Below are 21744 nucleotides of genomic sequence, written 5' to 3' on the forward strand. Positions count from 1 at the left end.
AGAAGAAGAGATTAAAGAAATAAAGAAGCTAATTGGAAAAATAATGTAGCGTAACAAGAACGGCTGGAAGTCAAGTTGGTGGGTGTTCGTGTGGGGTAGGTGTGTAGGTATGTTGATATGTATAGTATAGGTAGGTATTATATAGAGTGATATATGTTTTTATATTATGAAAATAAGGTAGTGTGTTGTGTACATGTATTGTGTAAATGTATATGTACAGTGGTACCTCAGGTTACATACGCTTCAGGTTACAGACTCCGTTAACCCAGAAAGAGTACCTTGGGTTAAGAACTTTGCTTCAGGATGAGAACAGAAATCGCGCGGCGGCAGCAGGAGGCCCCATTAGCTAAAGTGGTGCTTCAGGTTAAGAACAGTTTCGGGCTAAGTACGGACCTCCGGAACGAATTAAGTACTTAACCTGAGGTACCACTGTATGTGTTTTATATGTTAATAAAATAAAAAAATATTTTAAAAAGAAATCAAATTGGGCACTAGTCAAACAGGAGGGAATCCCTCTGCCGAGAATCCGGAGTGCTGTGAGGTCCTAAAGCTTGCATCATTATCATCAACATCATTCGCAAAGCAAAAAAATTAAAAAGTCCCGACTCTCCCCAACCAACTCTTTCCAAAAAGATTTTATTTCCCCCCTCCCTTTTTAAATAAGGAAACGCACCTGTCTTCTCCAGGCTGGCTGCTTTGCTTTGTATTTCATTTCATTGCAGGGTTCCCTTTGCACCTCCCCGGCTTGCAAACGCTTTCCTCGCAGCTGACTAGCGATTCCAGCTTGCATCTCCGGCGTGCTGTGCGGTCCTAAAGCTTGCACCATTATCATCAACATCATTCGCAAAGCAAAAAATTAAAAAGTCCCGACTCTCCCCAACCAACTCTTTCCATCTCCGGCGTGCTGTGCGGTCCTAAAGCTTGCACCGTTATCATCAACATCATTTGCAAAGCAATAAAATAAAAATAAAATAAAAAGTCCCGACTCTCCCCACCAACTCTTTCCAAAAAGATTTTATTTTTTTCCTCCCTTTTTAAACTAGGAAACGCACCTGTCTTCTCCGGGCTGGCTGCTTTGCATTGCAGGGTCCCCTTTGCACCTCCCCGGCTTGCAAACGCTTTCCTGGCCGCGTTGCTGGGTTAGATAACATGGGCTTAGCTGGGAGGAGAAGGGTCGCTCCGTCGCCTGGGTGGGGTCGGAGAAGGCAGCAATTGCAGGCTGCCAAAAAATAAAAATATAGCGAAAAACCACACGGCCATTGCCCGCTTGCAGCCGGAGCGTGCCCTTGGCAAGATGCAAGCAAGCCAAGGGTGAGACGTGGCAGCAAGCGAGCAAGCAAGGCTAGGATTGGGGGGGGGGGGGTTGCCTTGAATTCTCCCTCTCTCTTTTATTTTTTTTTCCTCCACCCTCCCACCCCCCCTGTGCCTTTGCCAGTTGCAATCTCCCTTCTGGTTCCTCCTCCTCCTCCTTTGCAAATAATAATAATAATAATAAAGTCTCCCTTGCAAAAAGCAACCAGGACTCGCCCAGCCAGTTTGCAAAAGCCTCATGTCAGTTTGCAAAAAGGGGAAAGCTTGCCAAAGAGAAAGCAAGTCGTGTGTCCCCCCCCCCAGCGCAGTTGCTGCACCTTTAAGAAAAGGGAGGGACCCCTGTCCTTTTTCTGCTTCTCTCTCTCTTTTTTTTTCTACCCTGAGAGCAAACCAGGAAGGGAGTTCACGGCATCATACGGGGCTTTGCATCTACTGTTACAGTAGGGGCAGGAACAGCAGAGAGGAGAGGAGAGGAGAGGAGAGAGAGGGAGAGGAAAAGAGCGAGAAAAGGAGGGAGGCAGGCAGGCCGGACGGGCAGAAGCTGCTCAGGAATTGACTCCACAAACTCCAGGCGCCCCCCCCTTTCCTCCTCCTCTTCCTGGCCCCCCCCACACACCTTCAGGACCAACAAGGTAAGACCTCTGGATCTTTCTCTTTTTTTGGGGGGGGGGTTTATTTTATTGCTGGTCAAGGGATCTGATCCCCTTTAAAAAGAGAGATCTCCCCGCCTGTCATCTTTTCCTGCTTCCTCTTGCCTTTTGCAACTTTCACCCAGGGGATCTTGGAGCGGGGGGGGGGGGTCAACAACTTTGCCTTAAGTGAGAGGAGGTTGCTGGGGGAGGGGAGGGTTTTTTTTGGGTGGGGGGGGTTTGTGTGTGTGTGTTTTTTATGGGAGGGGAGAGATGTTCAGTGGGGTGGGAGGAAGCTGGAGTGGGGGGTGTTTGAAGTGCGTGGGGGGGGGGGAGGGAAAGCAGCCTTGAAGGTGAAAGGAGAGCCTGAAGTCAAGGGTGCTGCTGCTGGTGGGGGGGGCTGTGTTTCTTTTGCATGGGGGGGCGCAAGTGCAATTGCACGAGATGCAAGCTGTCTAGGGCACGTTGCAATCTGGAAATATTTGCATTTTCTGTGTGATTATATATTAATTGCCCCTTTGCATTGGGGAACTGCAGGGGGTGGTTTCTGGGTGGGGGGGGGAAGGTTGCAATTAAGTGCAAAGGGGAAGCTGGAAATAACTTTCCCCCTCCTTTCCTCCTCCTCCTCCTTCCTGCCAAAGACCCTATTCTGTGCTGCGTTGCATACGTTGTACTCTTAAGGCAGGATATATGTGTGTGTGTGTTTTTAAGGGAGGGGGCTTTTGCAAGCCCCAGGGAGGACAAGTGCCTTTGGCTCCCTGGGAATTGTAGTCTTTCCCCCGCGCTCCGGCCTGCAGGTGCAATGGAGGCGGGGACTACGTCTCCCGAGGTGCTCCGCGCCGGGGCCTTGCCTGGGCCTTCCGCGTGAGGCTGGCTGACGGGCGGCCGCGGCGGCCAATGGCCGGCCCGCCTGCCGCTTCCGCTCCCTACCAGCCGCCGCCGCGGCCAATGGCGGACCGAGGGAGGGAGGGAAGGAGGGGGAAGGGAAGGGAAGGGAAGGGAAGGGAAAGCGGCTAAGGGCTCGAGCCAGCCCTGGCCCCGGGGGGGAGAGGTGGGGTCCGCGGGCGCGGCGACCAGGAAAGGCCGGGGATTTGAGGCCTAGCACAAGGCCCCGGGCGGGGCTCGCTTGCTTTCCCAGCTTCCCCAATGGGGGCTGTGAAGGGTACAGAGGGGGCAGCTGAGGCGCTGGCCCCCTCCTCACTCTTCTGAGGGGGAATTTGAGGAGGGGGCTGCTGTTGAAGGCGGGGTATATGGAAACTGGGGGCAAATTTTTTTGGGGGGGAGCTTCTGATATTTTGAGGGGTGAATGTGGTGATGGGTTTCAGGGTTTTGAATGATTTTAAGGTTCAAAAACTGGGGGTGGGAGCATGAAAATAGTTCCAAATAGTTGTAGCATATTAATATATTATTATTATTATTATTATTATTATTATTATTATTTATTTTAATTAGACTTGCTGGTTGCTTGCTGCTCAAAGGCCTTCAGGTGACTCGCAACCTGTTCAAAATAAGACACATAACTTTTCTTAAAATTAAAGAAAGTCATGCCAAAATCACCTACCATTCTATCTATCTATCTATCTATCTATCTATCTATCTATTTCCTATATATGCATATACACAACAACAGCCGCAGGAAGGTTTGGCTCCTACGGAGCTTGCGAGTCAATGGAGCCTCGAGTTCGGATTTCTACTTTTGGCCTATTGACTTGCTTAAGTGCATGGGGGGACGGCGGTCCTGTGTTATAGGGGTTTAAATTGTTCCTACACAAGTATTTTAAATGGTGGGATTTGTCTGTAAAGGTTTCCAGAACAACAACCAAACTACTGATGGGGGAGGCTTTATCAATTAAATAGGTTCATTATTATTATTTGGCTCAGTTGGTAGAGCAAGAGACTCTTAATCTCAGGGTCGCCGCACGGGGCAAAAGATTCCTGAATCTGCAGGGGGTTGGACTAGATGCCTCCCGGGGTCCCTTCCAACTCTGCGGTTTAATGATCCGATATGCCGTTCTCCCATAAGTGGGGCGGTTTTTACGGTCGTATAAAAGCATTAAAAGACACATTAAAACTGCACGTGCAGATGTTACAGGCGAGATGCTACCTGAGAAAATTTGGAAATGGCTGCGCAGTTGTCAATGAGAAAGGTCTTCAGTCAAAAGCGGGGGTGCGTGGCGCATCTCTGCTGGAAGAGTGCTCCACGCAGCATGGGTCTGTCGAAGCTAAATAGCAGGTTTCTGGTTGAGGATGTTTGGCGCTCTTCTCTAGCGCAATGGGAACACGAGGCCCAATTTCATTGATTAGGCTAGGACGGAATAGTAAGTTTGCCCTGTACCTACCCCCATGAATCCCCAAAAGAAAGGGATTTGTTTGGGCAGCAGGTGAGGAAACAGCATGTTTGCTTGCATTGGGCTGTTAGGATTGTATTGGCCTTTTTTAATTTCCTTTTAAAAATTAGCCTACCGAGGCAGGCTACAGATCTCTCGATGAATATTTGGAGGAATCACCAATGTCCTGAGTTTGAACTTGGAGGACAGAAGCTACAAAGAGATCCCAGTGTGGCCACTGGCTGTTGTCAAGTTGGCTGAAAGGATGTGTACAGAAACCTTTGATTGCTTAAAAGGTGCTTTATAGGAGGGTGGATGTGAAAGACCCTTGTTCAGCTCGTTGTTGTTGTTTAGTCCTGTCCGCCTCTTCGTGACCCCCTGGACCAGAGCATGCCAAGCACTCCTGTCTTCCACTGCCTCCCGCAGTTTGGTCAAACTCATGCTGGTAGCTTCGAGAACACTGTCCCACCACCTCATCCTCTGTCGTCCCCTTCTCCTTGTGCCCTCCATCTTTCCCAGCATCAGGGTCTTTTCCAGGGAGTCTTCTCTTCTCATGAGGTGGCCAAAGTCTTGGAGCCTCAGCTTCAGGATCCGTCCTTCCAGTGAGCACTCAGGGCTGATTTCCTTCAGAATGGATAGGTTTGATCTTCTTGCAGTCCATGGGACTCTCAAGAGTCTCCTCCAGCACCAGAATTCAAAAGCATCAATTCTTCGGCGTTGTTCAACCCACACCTGCTTTATTATTATTATTGTTGTTAATATTATTATTACATTTATATACCGCCTTTATCTTCAGAGGGTTTCAAGGCGGTGGACATGGTCGTCGTCCTCCCCATCTCATCCTCACAACCACCCTGTGAGGTAGGTCAGGCTAAGAGATGGCGACTGACTCCAAGGTCACCCATTGGCTCTCGGCTCTCTTCACGATATTCACTTGAGGTGAATATTGCTGGCCGGCCTAAAAGGGTCGTTCGTAATGATGAATGAGAAGAGGGGAGGGATTTTAATGCCTCCAGAGCAATGTTTATCATTAGGTAAAGGTAAAGGGACCCCTGACCATTAGGTCCAGTCATGACCGACTCTGGGGTTGCGGAGCTCATCTCGCTTTATTGGCCGAGGGAGCCGGCGTACAGCTTCCAGGACATGTGGCCAGCAGGACTAAGCCGCTTCTGGCAAACCAGAGCAGCGCACGGAAACGCCGTTTACCTTCCCGCCAGAGCAGTACCTATTTATCTACTTGCACTTTGACGTGATTTCGAACTGCTAGGTTGGCAGGAGCAGGGACCGAGCAACGGGAGCTCACCCCGTCATGGGGATTCGAACCGCCGACCTTCTGATCGGCAAGTCCTAGGCTCTGTGGTTTAACCCACAGCGCCACCCCGTCCCATGTTTATCATTATGAGGTGGGAAATGGTACTTGAGAGGTGCAGAAAAGAACACAGGAGATTGCATTATGCACAGTTAGGCCATTAGTAATGTGTCTGTTGTCACTCTCCAGGCCTTCAGAGGCTCTCTTGCCTAGAAATCTTCCCTAGAAACAAAAGTGAGATCCCTGCCCTAAACCATTCTCCATAGGGGCCTGTCTTCGAAAGAGATGCATGAAAAAGAGCCTTGCACTGAGTTCACCTGCTCCGTTTTGTCTGCGCTGACGGAAAGCGCCTCTCCAGGCCTTCTGACCTGCCTCTGTTTCTCCCGGGGATTCAGTCTGTGGTTATAAGGGGTCCACGGAAGCAGGGTGATCAGGCTGTAAGAAGCAGCCTGGACCTGGTGTTTGGGAAGACTTCCCTAGCCGTGGACTTTGCTTTTGGTTTTTATTTTAGAAATGTGCATCGGGCGTTTTTGGTCTCTCTTTCTTCGAGAAATGTGCATTAAGGTAGAAGTGGACAACGTGCCGTCTAAAATGTTCTGGACTGTCTCTCCCATCGTCCCTGGCGTTGATGAGCTCCCGACAAGCTCCTCACCCTCGCTTGCTGAGGAAACCGTGGGGCTGGCTGGCTGGCGTAGCGGACTGCAATAGCCCCAAAGGCTTAGCCTAGGGTGGCTGATGAGACGGAAGACGCAGACCACAAACCTGGGTTTCTGGGGGCTTGTAAATAGCCACGCACCGTTCCTTTGCGATGGAGAAAGAGTCTTCTGTTAGCAGGGGAGATCCGTAAACTGGAAAAGGAGCTGGTTCTTTCTAACGGCGTTAGAAAGCACCGTATTTTTCGCTCTATAAGACGCACCAGACCACAAGATGCGCCTAGTTTTTGGAGGAGGAAAACAAGAAGAAAAATATTCTGAATCTCAGAAGCCAGAACAGCAAGAGGGATCGCTGCGCAGCGAAAGCAGCGATCCCTCTTGCTGTTCTGGCTTCTGGGATAGCTGCGCAGCCTGCATTCGTTCCATAAGGCGAGCACACATTTCCCCTTACTTTTTAGGAGGGGAAAAGTGAGTCTTATAGAGCAAAAAATACAGTATATCCCTGGTCACTTTTATTTCCAAAGCCGGCCTAGATTCTCCCTTGCTCCCTTTTGCAGCGTCAGATGCAACACCTACACGAGTCCTGAATTCCTGCCAGCTGGGAATGTGGAGGGCCTCTGGCCCTTTTGAGTAGGTGTCGGGGACTGTTTGGCGGAAGCTTGGAAATCTTCCCACGTGGCAGTTTTGATGGCAGCTTGTAGGGCTTGAGCGGAGGGCAGTGACTCAGGGTTAGAAGATTCAGGGTTAGAAGACTCGGATGTAGAAGCTAGGTGCCAAATGGCTCCTTAAACCAAGGTTGCACTCGTCCCGTTTGCCATCTTTGGGAAAGATGGCTGTGAAGTCTTTATTTTTTTCAAGTGATGGATGGACTGTGATTGATTCTCACTTAAAATGTCTGGCTACTTCAGACGACAACCTTGAGCCTGGTGAAGAACTTCTGAGAACTTAAAAGAAGAAAAGTCGCTTGATTCAGAGACAGTCCTCATATATATCGGCCTATTCCTAGAGGATATGGCATTAGTGTGCGAAAACAGTCAAGATCCAATGATCCCCGGCATGTGTTTCCAGGTGGAGCAGATTTCAGGCATTTTCACTTGGTCGCAAGTGTCCAATTTTGTTGTTTAGTTGTGTCCAACTCTTTGTGACCCCCTGGACCAGAGCACGCCAGGCACTCCTGTCTTCCACTGCCTCCCGCAGTTTGGTCAAACTCAGGCTGGTAGCTTCGAGAACACTGTCCCACCATCTCGTCCTCTGTCGTCCCCTTCTCCTTGTGCCCTCCTTCTTTCTCAACATCAGGGTCTTTTCCAGGGAGTCTTCTCTTCTCATGAGGTGGCCAAAGTCTTGGAGCCTCAGCTTCAGGATCTGTCCTTCCAGTGAGCATTCAGGGCTGATTTCCTTCAGAATGGAGAGGTTTCATCTTCTTGCAGTCCATGGGACTCTCAAGAGTCTCCTCCAGCACCAGAATTCAGAAGCATCCATTCTTCGGCGGTGCATATACCCTTGTTATGGCGTGATGTGGCGATTAGAGCGTCCGACTGGGCTCTGGGTTCAAAGGCCCACTTGGTGGCCGTGGGTCAGTAGCGATATCTTTCTGCCCAACTTCCGGAGAGGCGGCAAAGTGAGTATTCCACCTTGAGCTTCTTGCAGAAAAGGTGGGATATAAATCTATAAGTGTGAATTAAAGCAGGTGTGTTTGTGCGACCATCCCAGTGGCATCTGTTGGCGAGGAAGACAGGGAGCCAGAATTCAAGCATTGTCTCCATCCTCTTCCCTACTGAGTCCTACACAGTCAACAGGCTGGTCTCCATGTGGGTCGCCCTTGAAGAGCGTCCGCACCCTAACTGGCGGTCACCTTTAATCCGAATCAGTACAGTGGTACCTCTGTTTACGTACTTAATTCGTTCTGGAGGTCCGTTCTTAACCTGGAACAGTTCTTAACCTGAAGCACCACTTTAGCTAATGGGGCCTCCCGCCGCTGCCCTGCTGCCGCCGCACGATTTCTGTTCTCATCCTGAAGCAAAGTTCTTAACCCGAGGTAATATTTCTGGGTTAGCGTAGTCTGTAACCTGAAGCATATGTCACCCGAGGTACCACTGTATAAAATACCGTATTTTTTGCACTCACTTTTTTCCTCCTAAAAAGAAAGGGGAAATGCCTGTGCGTGTTATGGAGGGAATGCCTACGGGTGGCATGCCTACAGATTTTCCTCCACTAAGAACTATGTGCGTGTTATGGTCGGGTGCGTGTTATAGAGCGAAAAATACGGTACATATTCCTGTAAGTTGCTTGCATTCCTTTGGGTCACAAGCGACCGGTAAATTTAATCAATGATTATGGTGACGGTAACGATCAGTCCACATGGGTTTTTCGACAGAGCGGAACGAAGATGAATGACATAATCATAGAGTTGGGAGAGACCCCGTGGGGTCATCCAGTCCAGCCCCCTGCAACGCAGGAATCTTTTGCCCACCGTGGGGCTGGAACCCTGAGATTAAAATTCTTATCTTCCACCGATTCAGCTTAGGGACGCGGGTGGCGCTGTGGGTAAAACCTCAGCGCCTAGGACTTGCCGGTCGCATGGTCGGCGGTTCGAATCCCCGCGGCGGGGTGCGCTCCCGCTGCTCGGTCCCAGCGCCTGCCAACCTAGCAGTTCGAAAGCACCCTCGGGTGCAAGTAGATAAATAGGGACCGCTTACTAGCGGGAAGGTAAACGGCGTTTCCGTGTGCGGCTCTGGCTCGCCAGAGCAGCTTCGTCACGCTGGCCACGTGACCTGGAAGTGTCTGCGGACAGCGCTGGCTCCCGGCCTCTAGAGTGAGATGAGCGCACAACCCTAGAGTCTGTCAAGACTGGCCCCTACGGGCAGGGGTACCTTTACCTTTACCGATTCAGCTTATCCCCCTGCCTTAACCTCCATGCTGCTGGGAGATGTTTAACGGCGCAGGGGGTGGGGAATGGGGCACACAGAGAGCAAGGTGGGTCTGCAGGGAACCTGAGCGTAGGAAAATGGGAATCCTGGGAAGCTAATTTGGGAAGGGGCAGGTGAGAGGAGGAGACGCATCGAGATGTGCTTGGTCTTGCATGCCTTCCAGTGCTTGGAGGGGGGGGGGGGACTTGGGCGGGGTCCTGTTTTCTTCTTCTTCTTCTTCCCACTTAAGCCCTGGAGAACTGGCAGATTGAGAGAGTAGGTATGAAGTTGCCCACTTGGTGGATTTAACAAAACAGCGGCTCTGGCAGGGAAGCAGGGTGGGGTGTATGCAAATTTGTCCTGGCTCCAGTCTCCCCTCCCTGATTCCCCCCCCCCCTTTCTGGCAGCCAGGCCAAGAGTGGAGGAGGCTCGCTCAAAGACTATGATTGTTAGTACTCTTCCCCCAATCCCCACCCTTCCATCTCTCACCCCCCCCCCATGCCCATGTCTCTCCGCTGCCTGTACTTAACCCCTAGGGCTGAATCACACAGTGGTTGCTGCTGTGCCCCCCCTCGATAGCATGCCAGAGGAAATGCAGGGCTCTCAAATGCCCCCCCCCCCTTTTCATTCGGCTTAACGCAGCAGCGCTTAGAAATCTGGATCGCCAGGGCCCCCGGATCCCCTTATCCTCGCCTACTTCCCGGAGCCAGCAAACTTGAGGATTCCCCTGCTTCTGTGTGCGTTTTGTGTCCTGTGGGTTTTTGGTGTTTTGTTTTGTTTTTGCTCCTGGCCTGTCTGTACACGGTGCTTTTTCCCACGAAGGTCAGGCGATGCCTCTGAAGGTCACTACTGCTTTTTCCCTCCCCGAGTAGGCGAACAACTCCTGTGGAAAACTTGCAAGGGGGAGGGGGGCGGGTGTTGGTTCTTAGGTGGAACAGATAAATGCCTCGCATGCAAAAACAGTCCCTCCCGTCTCCCAAGTTGGGCTGGAAAAGACCCTGGTCTGAAACCCTAAGAGGAGGCCACAGTGGTTCTCAAACTTTGTCGAAACAAAATTAAAAAAAAATTCCTTCCAGTAGCACCTTGGAGACCAACTAAGTTTGTTCTTGGGATGAGCTTTCGTGTGCATGCACACTTCTTCGGATCCACAGTGTATCTGAAGACGTATCTTCAGTGTATCTGCATGCACACGAAAGCTTATCCCAAGAACAAACTTGCAGTGGTGCCTCGCAAGACGAAATTAATTCGTTCCGCGAGTTTTGTCGTCTTGCGGTTTTTTTTCGTCTTGCGAAGCACGGTGTTGGGAAAGTTTTGGAAAAGCTTCAAAAATCACCAAAGTCTTCAAAAACCTCAAAAAAGGCTGCCACACCGCGTTCTATGAGTTGCTCCTCGAAGTCAAGTCGCAACTGTATTAACGGTGTTAAGAAAAAGGAAACAAACTTGCAAGACATTTCCGTCTTGCGAAGCAAGCCCATAGCGAAAATCGTCTTGCGAAGCAGCTCAAAAAACTCTTTCGTCTAGCGAGTTTTTTTGTCCTGCGAGGCATTCGTCTTGCGAGGTACCACTGTAGTTGGTCTCTAACATGCTACTGGAAGGATTTTTTTAAAATTTTGTTTCGACTACGGCAGACCAACACGGCTACCTACCTGTAACTAAAACTTTTTTGGGTGTGTGGACCGCTTGAACATTGCTGGGACCTCTCGCTGGACCACTTAGCGAACTTTTTTCCGCCCAGCAGGGCAAAAGAACATAAGAGCAGCTCGGCAGACGAAGCCATTGGCCCATTTCATCCAGGCGTCCTGCTCTCACAGTGCGAAAGGCGCAAGCAGGAACTGAGCCGTCCGCTCCCCTCCTGCCGTTTCCACCAGCTGGTATTCAGAAGCACGCTACCCCCAGCAACAAAATAAAATGAATTATCCTTTAAAGAAGTGTTCACACAACTTTTTAGGTGTTAAATTATAGGAGTGGAAACGGGTGTTTGGAATTTTACATTCCCGTGACTTTAACAAGCTTAGTTTTGAAATGAAATTGTTTGCTGCGTGGCCTTCGGTATATCTTATAATGTGTGAGTTTTGTCAACAGTGCTGTATCCCATATGTTTGTATATCGCTGCAAGGTGTCATCTGGTTTATCCAGTTTCTTGCTATGACTAGTCTGGCAGCAGTGATCATCGCTGTTGCAAATTTCAAGTCTTCCTCGTTCAGTAGCTTGGTGGACGAGCTGGGTGCCTGGCTACAAACCTTGGAAAGTCTCTGCCACTCACTGTAAATGAGCTTAGATAGAGCAGTGGCCTGAGTCTGTATAATATACCGTATTTTTCGCTCTATAAGGCGCACCAGACCACAAGACGCACCTAGTTTTTGGAGGAGGAAAACAAGAAAAAAAAATATTCTGAATCTCAGAAGCCAGAACAGCAAGAGGGATCGCTGCGCAGTGAAAGCAGCGATCCCTCTTCCTGTTCTGGCTTCTGGGATAGCTGCGCAGCCTGCATTCGCTCCATAAGACGCACACACATTTCCCCTTACTTTTTAGGAGGAGAAAAGTGAGTCTTATAGAGCAAAAAATACGGTAGCTTCCTGTGTTTCTATTTCTACTAAAGATTTCATTTATAGGCCTCTGCAGTTTGTCACTTTAATTCAAGTCCAGAATATGTGTAAGAAACGGGCTTCTCTGTTTTTGTCTCCTTGCAAATTAAACATTTGGTGAGAAGGTTCCTTGCAATGGGCAAGCGATTTCGTATTCTGCAAAATTGTGGGCCGTAAGTGAAAGTCCTCTTAGGGCTGTGCAACAATCGGACCCTGCTTCAATCCGCCTTGATTTCCATTGTCTGACACCCACAAATCACATGCAGGGCCAAATAGAAAATCATAGAGTTGGAAGGGACCCCAGAAATCATCTAGACCAACCCCCTTGCAATGCGGGAATCTGCAGCTGTCTCATACAGGGATTGAACCTGCAACCTTGGCGTCCTCAGCCCCACGCTCTAACGAACTGAACTATCCAGAGGTGGCCTTGACTCTTCCACAACTTTTCTCTTGTTGAGTGGTGGGTTGCTCTAACCACTACACCACCCTGCCTTTCTTGGACCACCTGCATAGGGAGCATGTAGATCAGGTTGTGGCACCTCTAGTGGAGACAGTGAACCTGAGGGGTGTTACCCTATTAACTGGTTTCAAACCATAACATTCACTTTGCTTTGCCAAAATAGCTCTCTGTAAAGCTGGTACATATATTCTGCTCTGGTCAGACCTCACCTGGAGTACTGTGTCCAGTTCTGGGCACCACAATTCAAGAAGGACACTGACAAACTGGAACGTTTCCAGAGGAGGGCAACCAAAATGGTCAAAGGCCTGGAAACGAGGCCTTATGAGGAACGGCTAAGGGAGCTGGGCATGTTTAGCCTGGAGAAGAGGAGGTTAAGGGGTGATATGATAGCCATGTTCCAATATATAAAAGGATGTCACATAGAGGAGGGAGAAAGGTTGTTTTCTGCTGCTCCAGAGAAGCGGACACGGAGCAATGGATCCAAACTACAAGAAAGAAGATTCCACCTAAACATTAGGAAGAACTTCCTGACAGTAAGAGCTGTTTGACAGTGGAATTTGCTGCCAAGGAGTGTGGTGGAGTCTCCTACTTTGGAGGTCTTGAAGCAGAGGCTTGACAACCATATGTCAGGAGTGCTCTGATGGGGTTTCCTGCTTGGCAGGGGGTTGGACTCGATGGCCCTTGTGGTCTCTTCCAACTCTATGATTCTATGATTCTATTCTAAGTCCCGAGAAACTAGCGTCGTAAAGAAACACACTTGCTGATAGTGTGATGGCGGTTTTCCCTAACTTCGCCGTAACCACCATCATTTTTCCTTTTCTCAAACGACCTCTCTTGCCTTGTGCAGAAATTCTGAAGCGTGCAAAAACTTGATATGCCTGAGACAGACAACTCGAGTAAATATATGTGATGATATTTGCAGAACGTTGTGCTGCAGATCTGTTGGGAGTCGGAACAACTTTTGGCTTGGGTCTTCTCCACAAACGCAGTTGTCCGGCCGAAGGAGTCGGCATTCACCAAAATCTACAAGGTGGTGGCAGAAGGAAGCGTTTGTTTGCTTGCTTCCCCCCGGGGCAAGCTTTAAGGAGGTACATTTTGAAACGGATTGCAGGTAGCTCGCAAATTAGGCGCATTTAACTTGTGCACATTCAGCTTTACGCGATTGGGGGGTGGGTGGAAAATGTTTAAAAAATGGAAAGGAGATGGGTGTCATGGGTGCTTTAGCTGAGATTCCTGCATTGCAGAAACTCTAAAATTCTATGGCATCCAGGAAAAAGTCTTTGGCCTTCCTGCTCACCTTTGAACCTACAGTCATGCCTTGGAAGCCTTGGCTCCCGAACGATTGAAATTCAGAAGTGAATGTTCCAGTTTTCGAACAATTTTCAGAAGCCGGAAGCCGCACTTTGGTTTTTGAACGGATTCCCGGAACACATTCTGTTCGAAAACCAAGGTACCACTGTATTGTGTTTTGACGTAACCCTGCTGTAAGTTGAGAGTCGCTTGTACGATACTCAGAGATTAAAAGTATTACTTTTACCTGCACAGATCTGTCTTCAGCATTAGTTGGTTATGGGGTTCTTGGAGAGCTTAGCAGAACCACGAAAGCCGAGAAGCGATGCTCGTGAAATTTCCGTGAAACTTTTAGGCTAGGGCAAGCTTTCTGGGGTTAAGACTTGGCTCTATTCCGAAATAAAAAATGGAAAGCGTAATGCTGGTGGTCAACAAAAGAGGTTTAAAGACTGTCTCAAGGCAAATCTAAAAAAATGTAGTATAAACACTGACAGCTGGGAAACACTGGCCTGCGAGCGCTCCAGTTTGAGAACAGCCTTTTCCAAAGTTGTCATGGGTTTTGAAGACACTTGAATTCAGGACGCTAGGGAGAAACGTGCTAGGAGGAAGGCAAACTTGGCAAACCCTCACCGTGGTCAACTCCGGCCCGGTAACTAATGTCCCCACTGTGGAAGGATGTGTGGATCCAGAATTGGCCTCCACAGTCACTTATGAACTCACTGTTAAAATCGTGTTTATAGAAGACAATCTTACTCGGCTACGAGGGATCGCCAGAGAAGAAGAACCTCGTGAGACTCTTAATCTCAGGGTCGTTGAGATTAAGGCGAAGGATTCCTCAGTACGATATAAAAGCAAAACAGTTCATTGCAAGAGGGTGACAGATTGCTGCCTCCTTGATGTATTTTTTCTGAAGCATCATCTATAAAAAGGTAAAGGGACCCCTGACCATTAGGTCCAGTCGTGGCCGACTCTGGGGTTGCGGCGCTCATCTCGCTTTACTGGCCGAGGGAGCCAGCGTACAGCTTCCGGGTCATGTGGCCAGCAGGACTAAGCCGCTTCTGGCGAACCAGAGCAGCACACGGAAACACCGTTTACCTTCCCGCCGGAGCGGTACCTATTTATCTACTTGCACTTTGACGTGCTTTCGAACTGCTAGGTTGGCAGGAGCAGGGACCGAGCAACGGGAGCTCACCCCGTTGTGGGGATTCGAACCACTGACCTTCTGATCGGCAAGCCCTAGGCTCTCTGGTTTAACCCACAGCGCCACCCGCATCCCGAAGCATCATCTATACACAGTTAAAGTGGGGAAGAACTGCAGGAGAAGAGGCAACGCTGATCTTGAGAGTTTACCATCAATTTTGATCAGGAGCGTCCGTTCCCGCGTGGAATTGGCTTGAAAAATAAAAACCAAAGCCCCGATGGAGCGGAGGATTCCCGTTTTAATAATTGTTTTGGCTGCCGCTCAAGCCTGTTCTGGGAAAAGTGGGAGTGGAGAGACACCACCCAAATGATCTTAAGATGGTGGGATGTGGTGTGTTGTTTGCTCACTGTTCGGCCGAGGGCTTCGCTTAACTCCGAGTGGATTTTGCTGGGCCGAGGAGGATGCAAGTTTGCTTGCTTGATCTGGGTCTGGAAAGCAATTTGAGTCCTTAAAAGAAACCAGACCTTGCCTCGTGGTGTCCATTTCCTCAGAAACTTACTGGGTGGGTTGAGAATTGCCGCCCCTCTGCAAGACGCAGGTTGTACTCGGAAGCTGCCACTTTTCAGATGTACCGTATTTTTCGCTCTATAACACGCACCCGACCACAACACGCACGTAGTTTTTAGAGGAGGAATATCTGTAGGCATGCCACCCGTAGGCATTCCCTCCATAACACGCACAGACATTTCCCCTTACTTTTTAGGAGGAAAAATGTGAGTGTTATGGTGCAAAAAATACGGTACTTCCAAGAAGTCGTGATAGTCTGTGACCTGATAAGGAGATCCGTCTGTAACTGATTTAAGGAAGTAGCGCAGGTCTTCTGGGTTCTCTGTTATCATACCCATGAGAAAGAAAGAAAGAAAGAAAGAAAGAAAGAAAGAAAGAAAGAAAGAGGGATGGAAGGAAGGAAGGAAGGAAGGTGTGTTGCAGGAGAGCTGATGAATAAAAACAGCAGAGACGTTACAAATTCAAAACAGTTCTAAAAAGGGTCATAGGACCTTTGCGCTGGAAGGTCATTTTAGATTGTACAGTGGTACCTCGGTTTACGAACTTAATCCATTCCAGAAGTTCGTTCTTAAACCGAAACCGCTCATAAACCGAGGCGCGCTTCCCCTAACGAGGCCTCCTGCCGCTGGTGCCCTTCCACCGTTCGGATTCCGTTCTTAGACCGAGGTAAAGTTCGCAAACCGGGACAGTATGTCCGGTTTAGTGGAGTTTGTAAGCCGAATAGTTTGTGAAGAGAGCTTTCTTAAACCGAGGTACCGCTGTACAGTGGTGCCTCACAAGACGAAAAGAATCCGTTCTGTGATTCTCTTCGTCTAGCGGTTTTTTCGTCTTGCGAAGCAAGCCCATTGACGGATTAGAGGGTTAGCGCTTTTAGCGGCTTTTAGCGGCTTATCTGCTGATCGGATCAGCTGATAAGCGGCTTAGAAAAAGGGGGGAAGGAAAAAAACCCAGCAGGAACTCGCAAGACGTTGTCGTCTTGCGAAGCAAGCCCATAGGAAATTCGTTTTGCGAAGCACCTCCAAAACGGAAAACTCTTTCGTCTAGCGAGTTTTCCGTCTTGCGAGGCATTTGTCTTGCGGGGCACCACTGTAGTTGTTAAATGTATTCATCCTTTAAAGATTATTAACGGTAGCTTCTGGTTCTGGGCCCCAGTACCAAGAAGGGTATTGACAAGCTGGAAGGTGTGCATAGGAGAGAACGATGATCTTGAGTGTCTGGAAGCTGAGCCTTATGAGGAACGGTTGAAGGAGCTAGGGATGTTTCGCCTGGAGAAGAGGACGTGACAGCTGTGTTCAGATACCTGAAGTGCTGCCCACAAGGAAGGTGGAACAAGCAAACAAAGCATGGTGCCTGGTTCAGACAAGGTTTGCTTATCCCATTCACACCAGGGGAGGAGTGGAATTGGTGCAAGAGTGTGGCAACGCAACTCTGCCGCCACTATTGCTAAGGCTTCCAAAATAGCAGCAAGGCTGTCCTGGCCAGACGAGAGCCCAGTAGCCCCTCTTAAAGGCAGCGTTCTGTGCGCAGTTGCACACCATAGATTTTGTCGCGGACTGGTTGAACTCGAGAGGAGCGGTGGGAGGCACCAGCAAGGGAACCCCCAGGGGAAGTCAGCTCAGAGCCTGGGGAGTGGTTGCGGCACAACGATGAGTGGTCAGAAGGAGAAGTCTGGGAAGAGGAGGTGTCGGAAACTGAAGAGGTAACAGGCTTTGGTGAGCAGGAAGAATCCATGGCAGAGAGCAGTCCACAATCGGAGGCAGCAGAGGAGGGGAACCAGGAGGCAGAGAAGAGGCAGGCTGCCGAAGAAGCCAGGCGGTCTCCCCCTCCTGCTGCGACCAGCTCCCCTCTCTCCCTGTTCTCCCAGAGCCCACAGAGGCGTGAAGAGGGCAGAGTCATTTTGGACTCACAGCTGTCCATGGGGGCACAGGTCAGTTCTGTGTCCAGGGCAGCTGTCTACCACCTCCATCTGGTACGCAAGATGAGACCCTCCCTGCCCGCAGACTGCCTCGCCAGAGTGGTGCATGCTCTGGTTATCTCCCGCTTGGACTACTGCAATGCGCTCTGTGTGGGGCTACTTTGAAGGTGACCTGGAAACTACAACTAATCCAAAATGCGTCAGCTAGACTGGTGACTGGGAGCGGCTGCCGAGACCACATAACACCAGTCTTGAAAGTCCTACATTGGCTCCCAGTACGTTTCCGAGCACAATTCAAAGTGTTGGTGCTGACCTTTAAAGCCCTAAACGGCCTCAGTCCTGTATACCTGAAGGAGCGTCTCCACCCACATCGTTCAGCCCGGACATTGAGGTCCAGCACCAAGGGCCTTCTGGTGGTTCCCTCCCTGCGAGAGGCCAAGTTTCAGGGAACCAGGCAGAGGGCCTTCTCAGTAGTGGCGCCCTCCCAATGGAACGCCCTCCCACCAGAACAACAACTACCAGACTTTCAGAAGACATCTGAAGGCAGCCCTGTTTAGGGAAGCTTTTAATGTTTGATGTATTACAGTATTTTAATGTTTTGGTGTGTTTTTTTGGAAGCCACCCAGAGTGGCTGGGGAAGCCCAGCCAGATGGGCGGGGTATAAATAAATTATTATTATTTATTATTATTATTATTAGAGCAGAGACAGACAAGGCGGAGAAGTCTCAGTGTGCTTGGGAAGGCCGAGACTTAGCAGTGGGACGCTGGGGACCTTCAGTCCTCACAACTGGGAGTAAGACCTAGTGGGAAGGGTTGCTGTTCACATTAGGACTGAGCTCTTTTGGTTTCTTTGAATGAAGAGTTACCGTATTTTTTGCTCTATAAGACTCACTTTTTCCTTCCTAAAAAGTAAGGGGAAATGTATATGCGCCTCATGGAGCGAATGCAGGCTGCGCAGCTATCCCAGAAGCCAGAACAGCAAGAGGGGTCGCTGCTTTCATTGCGCAGCGATCCCTCTTGCTGTTCTGGCTTCTAAGATTCAGAATATTTTTTTTTCTTGTTTTCCTCCTCCAAAAACTAAGTGCGTCTTGTGGTCTGGTGCGTCTTATAGAGCGAAAAATACGGTAGCTGCGCTGGCGCCTTGTGAGTTATTGCCGATCGACTCCTGACTCCCGCCTTGATAAACCAAAGCTTCAATCACCGTGGGCTTGTGAGCGGTTGTGGTTAGTCGCTCCCTCGTTCAGATGCAACAGGAAGCGCATGTCTGTTGGGCTCAGGTCAGGGGAGGACAAAAGCAAGGAGCCATTGGGCTCTGGAGGAGCAGTCTGGTCATTTGCAAGGAGCCACCAGGCAGGAACACGGGATTACCAAGATATGCAAATCTGCCTCCCCTGTCATTATCCGTCGCTGCTCCAGCGTAATCGGCAATGTGCTCACGCCCAGGTGAGACGCAACTGCTCCCCTTCCCCCTTTCACATCAGGAGGAACGCTTGCCTGCCTCTCGGCTCAATCCCGGCAAAGGGGTCCTCCTGCCATTTTGAAAAGCCCAATTTTGGTCCATCGTTTGGACCTTCAAAACGGTACGAGAGGTTGTGCTGCTGGATGCAACCCGGGGAAAGAAATCTCTCTCTCTCTCTCTCTTGCAAAATAGAAAACAGCCTTGAAGATTTGTAATGCAGAAAGATTGGAGATCTGAATCCTGCCCAAAGTGGCAACGCAGTCAGATGGGCGGAGTACAAATAAAAATAAATAATTGCAGTGGTTTTGAACTTTGCTGCTTTTTATTAGAAGTTCTTATTCGAATGTCGTTTTTTTCGTGGTAATCGGAAGTTTTTAGAAATCGTTTTTAATGTTGCCCATTTTAAACAGTTTTAACCCACCCCAGGACCTTGAAGTGAAGGGTGGGAAATAAATTAAAATGGTGATGGATTTCAGTATCTTTAAGGAAAACAAACAAATAAATTACCGTATTTTTTGCACCATAACACTCACTTTTTTCCTCCTAAAAAGTAAGGGGAAATGTCTGTGCGTGTTATGGAGGGAATGCCTACGGGTGGCATGCCTACAGATTTTCCTCCTCTAAAAACTACGTGCGTGTTATGGTCGGGTGCGTGTTATAGAGCGAAAAATACGGTACTTACTCAATTTTTCATATTTTACAATCACATATCCGACGTACAACATAAAAGACAAGATTCCAAAGAGTCTCCTAGACTTTCCTCCTCTTTCTGGGTCCTGTTATTAAATCATTTCCTCCTGCATCTTTTAGGATAATCCTGATCTTTAACATCTCCATTTTGTCCAAAATTCACAAGCGTCATTCCAATCCCGCTAGCTGTTTGCAATGGTTTTTAAGATAGATTATAATTATTTCCCCCCATTCCTTGTTAAAATTTTGGTCTTCCTGATTTCTGGTTCTCCCGGTCATTTTAGCCCTTTCGGCATAATGGATTTCAGTATCTGTGCCGAAAGCTCACCTAGGTATCTCTCTATAGTTTACTTTCTCTTTCTCTGTACGAACAGGAAAGCATTCTTCCGGGGCAGCCGTGTTTTCTGAGTTTTATGCAATCTTGGCAGTGCTTCCAGAGCGAGGTCATTTCCTTGGGTTTCCCAGATGTTCCTTGTAGTTGTTTAACCTGCTTTCGAGCTTTCAGTTTCCCTGTATCTCCTGCAAGTGTTTGAATGTGGGGCCGGCCGTTCTTCAGCCTTCCCCTCCCCTTCTTAAATTAGTATTGGGACCAGGGTTAGGGGCAGCTAATTGCCATATGGCACCTTAAACCGACTGTAGCTTAGGGTCAGCACAACAGCGCTGTTCCCCCCTTGAGGAGGAGGGAAATTACATTTCATTTCTTTCTAAATACAGTGGTACCTCGGGTTAAGTACTTAATTCGTTCCGGAGCTCCGTACTTCACCTGAAACTGTTCTTAACCTGAAGCACCACTTTAGCTAATGGGGCCTCCCGCCGCCAGCCCGCCGCCGGAGCCCGATTTCTGTTCTCATCCTGAAGCAAAGTTCTTAACCTGAAGCACTATTTCTGGGTTAGCGGAGTCTGTAACCCGAAGCGTATGTAACCCGAGGTACCACTGTATCAGTTACAAGATCTTCAGGTGATCATGAAGATGGATAAGAGGCACTTAAGAGATTGTCTTTTCAGGACCGATGCAGAAAGGGATTTAACCACGGTTGCCTCTACCAAAAGTTCAATTTCTGTTCTCATCCTGAAGCAAAGTTCTTAACCCAAGGTAATATTTCTGGGTTAGTGGAGTCTGTAACCTGAAGTGTATGTAACCCGAGGTACCACTGTATAAAGAAAATATCTCAAAAGGCTTCACAACACGTGAAAACATGCAACAAAACACTCCAGAACAAAACAAGTTCCTGATCGTTTCGTCGGATGCTTTCGCGTGTCGCAAACCGCTTTGAGATTCTTTTTCTTCATAATAGAAAGTGGCATAAAAATAAATGAACAACAACAACAACAAATACAGTGGTACCTCTGTTTTCAAGCGTCTCAGAAGCTGAACATTTCGTTTTTCGAACGCCGAAAACCCGGAAGTAGTTGCTTCCGTTTTCGAACGCGCATCAGAAGAGGGATCGCTGCGCAGTGAAAGCAGCGATCCCTCTTGCTGTTCTGGCTTCTGGGATAGCTGCGCAGCCTGCATTCGCTCCATAAGATGCACACACATTTCCCCTTGCTTTTTAGGAGGGAAAAAGTGAGTCTTATAGAGCAAAAAATCCGGTAATAGAATTGTTGTGGTGGTGGTTGTGGTTTCCCCCAGAAAGCATCTGAATTGTCACTTCAGGTGACAAGAGATTTGCCCTAAATGGGGCCTAGGTCATCTAAAAGAGGCAGGGATTATTGATTATTATGTATTTATTGCATTTCGTAGAATTGTAGAGTTGGAAAACCTATTCTTGTCACAGTTTGGAAGAGCTGTTCCCTCTTGAAGTCAGGGGGTGCCTCTTCTTACATCCTGTCTGGGGGAAAACCTATTTCCCTCCAGAGCAGGTCAGCATGCCCAATGGTCAGAGACGCTTTGGAATCCGGAGGGCTGCAAGGGAGAGGCTTGTTCTGTTCCACCCCGAAGATGTGGGCGCTCACCTTGGGCTTGCAGGGACAGGTAATTCTCCCCCTTTCCCCCTTCCACCCCCTGGCTGTCACTTCGTGCCTAGACAAGAAGGAGGCGGCGTATTCTCTCTTCCCCCTCCTTCCTTTCGTCAGCTGTACTTCCCGATCTCGTTTTGCAGGAAGACTGGGGAGGAGGGGACACAGGGCTCCTAATAATAGGGCAGAGTTCCTAGGAATTTCTTGCGTCCTCACTTCCTCCTCGGTCGCATATTTTACACTTCGCAGGGAGCCAGGAGCAAGCTAAGAAATCGCTTCTGCCCATCCACACACGCGCAAGACAGACGCCGGGAATCATTGCAAATTGCAAATTCCTCTCTTTCCACTTTAACCCCTCCCTTCCTTTATAAAAAAATTAAATCTGATTTTTTAATTACTATTATTTAAATTGGGTTTTTAAAACAAAATGCTTTTGGAGGAAAACTCTCCCTAAAGATGGTTTTCTGTTGAAGTTACGTTATAGTCCAAAGGCCATTCATCAGGAGATAAGAATTAGTTTTAAGTTTTTCATGTGTGCTAAAACTC

The 21744-nt window shown here is 48.9% G+C and overlaps 1 protein-coding gene and 1 long non-coding RNA gene across 2 annotated transcripts in view; one reads left to right on the forward strand and one right to left on the reverse strand.

The window, feature by feature from the left end:
* Positions 1-616: 616 nt before the first annotated feature.
* LOC310697626 lies at positions 617-1390 on the reverse strand. Its single transcript, XR_014521112.1, has 2 exons — positions 1101-1390; positions 617-736 (listed from the first exon to the last, which is right to left on the reverse strand). It is a non-coding gene; the product is annotated as an uncharacterized lncRNA (long non-coding RNA).
* Positions 1391-1413: 23 nt separating this feature from the next.
* The window catches only part of ZBTB7A (zinc finger and BTB domain containing 7A), a 47821-nt gene continuing 27490 nt past the window's right edge, over positions 1414-21744 (forward strand). The window contains exon 1 of the mRNA XM_083483914.1: positions 1414-1943. The gene's annotated coding sequence lies outside the window, so the exon portion shown is untranslated. The remainder of the gene's footprint in view (positions 1944-21744) is intronic.

Source organism: Podarcis liolepis (assembly GCF_965112155.1).
Source record: "Podarcis liolepis genome assembly, chromosome: 18".
Lineage (NCBI taxonomy): Eukaryota > Metazoa > Chordata > Lepidosauria > Squamata > Lacertidae > Podarcis > Podarcis liolepis.